At 47.9% G+C, this 5,000-nt stretch overlaps 1 pseudogene; it reads left to right on the top strand.

Moving 5' to 3' along the window:
* The window catches only part of LOC124023181, a 72,425-nt pseudogene that overhangs the window by 50,047 nt on the left and 17,378 nt on the right, over positions 1-5,000 (top strand).

The raw sequence follows: 5,000 nt of genomic DNA, 5'->3' as shown, positions 1-5,000 counted from the left end.
ACTATAGACTATGGGCTGGAGGCCTGTAACACTATAGACTATGGGCTGGAGGCCTGTAACACTATAGACTATGGGCTGGAGGCCTGTAACACTATAGACTATGGGCTGGAGGCCTGTAACACTATAGACTATGGGCTGGAGGCCTGTAACACTATAGACTATGGGCTGGAGGCCTGTAACACTATAGACTATGGGCTGGAGGACTGTAACACTATAGACTATGGGCTGGAGGACTGTAACACTATAGACTAGACTGGGCTGGAGGACTGTAACACTATAGACTATAGACTGGGCTGGAGGCCTGTAACACTATAGACTATAGACTGGGCTAGAGGCCTGTAACACTATAGACTATTGGCTGGGCTGGAGGCCTGTAACACTATAGACTGGAGGCCTGTAACACTATAGACTATAGACTATAGGCTGGGCTGGAGGCCTGTAAACTATATACTATAGACTATAGGCTGGAGGCCTGTAACACTATAGACTATAGGCTGGAGGCCTGTAACACTATAGACTGGGCTGGAGGCCTGTAACACTATAGACTGGGCTGGAGGCCTGTAACACTATAGACTATAGGCTGGGCTGGAGGCCTGTAACACTAGAGACTATAGGCTGGAGGCCTGTAACACTATAGACTATAGGCTGGAGGCCTGTAACACTATAGACTATAGGCTGGAGGCCTGTAACACTATAGACTATAGGCTGGAGGCCTGTAACACTATAGACTATAGGCTGGGCTGGAGGCCTGTAACACTATAGGCTGGAGGCCTGTAACACTATAGACTATAGGCTGGGCTGGAGGCCTGTAACACTATAGACTATAGGCTGGAGGCCTGTAACACTATAGACTATAGGCTGGAGGCCTGTAACACTATAGACTATAGGCTGGAGGCCTGTAACACTATAGACTACAGGCTGGAGGCCTGTAACACTATAGACTATAGGCTGGGCTGGAGGCCTGTAACACTATAGACTATAGACTATAGGCTGGAGGCCTGTAACACTATAGACTATAGGCTGGAGGCCTGTAACACTATAGACTATAGGCTGGAGGCCTGTAACACTATAGACTATGGGCTGGAGGCCTGTAACACTATAGACTATGGGCTGGAGGCCTGTAACACTATAGACTATAGGCTGGAGGCCTGTAACACTATAGACTATGGGCTGGAGGCCTGTAACACTATAGACTATGGGCTGGAGGCCTGTAACACTATAGACTATGGGCTGGAGGCCTGTAACACTATAGACTATGGGCTGGAGGCCTGTAACACTATAGACTATGGGCTGGAGGCCTGTAACACTATAGACTGGGCTGGAGGCCTGTAACACTAGAGACTATAGGCTGGGCTGGAGGCCTGTAAACTATATACTATAGACTATAGGCTGGAGGCCTGTAACACTATAGACTATAGGCTGGAGGCCTGTAACACTATAGACTGGGCTGGAGGCCTGTAACACTATAGACTGGGCTGGAGGCCTGTAACACTATAGACTATAGGCTGGGCTGGAGGCCTGTAACACTATAGACTATAGGCTGGAGGCCTGTAACACTATAGACTATAGGCTGGAGGCCTGTAACACTATAGACTATAGGCTGGAGGCCTGTAACACTATAGACTATAGGCTGGAGGCCTGTAACACTATAGACTATAGGCTGGGCTGGAGGCCTGTAACACTATAGGCTGGAGGCCTGTAACACTATAGACTATAGGCTGGGCTGGAGGCCTGTAACACTATAGACTATAGGCTGGAGGCCTGTAACACTATAGACTATAGGCTGGAGGCCTGTAACACTATAGACTATAGGCTGGAGGCCTGTAACACTATAGACTACAGGCTGGAGGCCTGTAACACTATAGACTATAGGCTGGGCTGGAGGCCTGTAACACTATAGACTATAGACTATAGGCTGGAGGCCTGTAACACTATAGACTATAGGCTGGAGGCCTGTAACACTATAGACTATAGGCTGGAGGCCTGTAACACTATAGACTATGGGCTGGAGGCCTGTAACACTATAGACTATGGGCTGGAGGCCTGTAACACTATAGACTATAGGCTGCAGGCCTGTAACACTATAGACTATGGGCTGGAGGCCTGTAACACTATAGACTATGGGCTGGAGGCCTGTAACACTATAGACTATGGGCTGGAGGCCTGTAACACTATAGACTATGGGCTGGAGGCCTGTAACACTATAGACTATGGGCTGGAGGCCTGTAACACTATAGACTATGGGCTGGAGGCCTGTAACACTATAGACTATGGGCTGGAGGCCTGTAACACTATAGACTATGGGCTGGAGGCCTGTAACACTATAGACTATGGGCTGGAGGACTGTAACACTATAGACTATGGGCTGGAGGACTGTAACACTATAGACTATAGACTGGGCTGGAGGACGGGAACACTATAGACTATAGACTGGGCTGGAGGCCTGTAACACTATAGACTATAGACTGGGCTGGAGGCCTGTAACACTATAGACTATAGACTGGGCTGGAGGCCTGTAACACTAGACTATTGGCTGGGCTGGAGGCCTGTAACACTATAGACTGGAGGCCTGTAACACTATAGACTATAGGCTGGAGGCCTGTAACATTATAGACTATTGGCTGGGCTGGAGGCCTGTAACACTATAGACTATAGGCTGGGCTGGAGGCCTGTAAACTATATACTATAGACTATAGGCTGGAGGCCTGTAACACTATAGACTATAGGCTGGAGGCCTGTAACACTATAGACTGGGCTGGAGGCCTGTAACACTATAGACTATAGACTGGGCTGGAGGCCTGTAACACTATAGACTATAGGCTGGGCTGGAGGCCTGTAACACTAGAGACTATAGGCTGGAGGCCTGTAACACTATAGACTATAGGCTGGGCTGGAGGCCTGTAACACTATAGACTATAGGCTGGAGGCCTGTAACACTATAGACTATAGGCTGGAGGCCTGTAACACTATAGACTATAGGCTGGAGGCCTGTAACACTATAGACTATAGGCTGGAGGCCTGTAACACTATAGACTATAGGCTGGAGGCCTGTAACACTATAGACTATAGGCTGGGCTGGAGGCCTGTAACACTATAGGCTGGAGGCCTGTAACACTATAGACTATAGGCTGGGCTGGAGGCCTGTAACACTATAGACTATAGGCTGGAGGCCTGTAACACTATAGACTATAGGCTGGAGGCCTGTAACACTATAGACTATAGGCTGGAGGCCTGTAACACTATAGACTATAGGCTGGAGGCCTGTAACACTATAGACTATAGGCTGGAGGCCTGTAACACTATAGACTATAGGCTGGAGGCCTGTAACACTATAGACTATAGGCTGGAGGCCTGTAACACTATAGACTATAGGCTGGAGGCCTGTAACACTATAGACTATAGGCTGGAGGCCTGGGCCTTTTGAGTAAATCTGAGTTTTAAAAAAAAATGCTCATGAGAGTCCGTTAAAATACCTAGAGCTGACACAGTCGTTGTAATCAAATCTTAAAAACTGGTACATTTCAAACGGTCTTTTTGTGAGGTGCAGCCGGGATGTAGTTCTGTACCATGGTGAGTGGTCGGGTTGTTAAACCAGGAGGATTCTCCTCCATCTTTTTAAATCTCCAGTTTGGGAACATTTTGGGTTCCCAGTAGATTACAACGGCGATGGACAGAAAGTTGTGGATAAAAAGTTTAACAGTATGTCGCCACGCTCAACCAGAATAGCCAGCTGTCGACACCTCCAACACGCCGACACATTTACACCGGTTACTAGACCAAATCCCCGAGCTGACAAGGTAAAAATCTGTTGTTCTGCCCCTGAACAAGGCAGTTAACACACTTCCCCGGTGGGCCGTCATTGTAAATAAGAATCTTAACTGAGTTGCCGTGTTAAATAAAGGTAAAATAAAAAATCTACATAAAAAAAAAAACGGTGAAGCATGGAGGTGGCGGCATCATGCTGTGGGAAAATCGTCTGGAGGGAAAGATGAACGGAACAAAAAGAGATCCTTGATGAAAACCTGCTCCAGAGCGCTCAGGACCTCAGACTGGGGTGAAGGTTCACCTTCCAACAGGACAACGACCCTAAGAACACAGCCAATACAACACAGGAGTGGTCAGGACCTCAGACTGTGGTGACCGTTCACCTTCCAACAGGACAACGACCCTAAGAACACAGCCAATACAACACAGGAGTGGTCAGGACCTCAGACTGTGGTGACAAGACAACGCAGTACAGTGAGATCCTTGATGAAAACCTGCTCCAGACGTTCACCTTCCAACAGGACAACGACCCTAAGAACACAGCCAATACAACACAGGAGTGGTCAGGACCTCAGACTGTGGTGACAAGACAACGCAGTACAGTGAGATCCTTGATGAAAACCTGCTCCAGACGTTCACCTTCCAACAGGACAACGACCCTAAGAACACAGCCAATACAACACAGGAGTGGCTTCAGGACAAGTCTCTGAATGTCCTTGAGTGGCCCAGCCAGAGTCTGGACTTGAACCTGATCGATCATCTCTGGAGAGACCTGAGAGAGAACTTTTATGGTAGAGTGGCCAGACGGAAGCCACTCCTCAGTAAAAGGCACATGACAGCCCAGCTTGGAGTTTGCCAAAAGGCACCTGAAGGACTCTCAGACCGTGAGAAACAAGATTCTCTGCTCTGATGAAACCAAGATTGAACTCTAGAACCAACCCTGCCAGACAGGCTCAGAAGGGCCGATGCTGTTTTAGTGGGTCTCTGACCGTGTGTATCTTTGCTGCGTGTCGGCTGCCTATAGACCTATAAAACGGATAAGGACTTCATTTCATTCTAAAGATACAAGAAAATATACCACCTTGTCTAGCGTATTTTGTTTTTTGTCGGCATTTTCTGTTTCCATCAAGCTGTCAGGTCTTTACTGACAAACAGGTTGGATGAATACATAGTTAGTCTCTCTCTCTCTGTCTCTCTCTGTCTCTCTCTCTCTGTCTCTCTCTCTCTCTCTCTCT

This window comes from Oncorhynchus gorbuscha, unplaced genomic scaffold (assembly GCF_021184085.1).
Source record: "Oncorhynchus gorbuscha isolate QuinsamMale2020 ecotype Even-year unplaced genomic scaffold, OgorEven_v1.0 Un_scaffold_1529, whole genome shotgun sequence".
Lineage (NCBI taxonomy): Eukaryota > Metazoa > Chordata > Actinopteri > Salmoniformes > Salmonidae > Oncorhynchus > Oncorhynchus gorbuscha.
The sequence above is the reverse complement of the archived record's forward strand: the minus strand, read 5'-3'. Positions and strand labels throughout refer to the sequence as shown.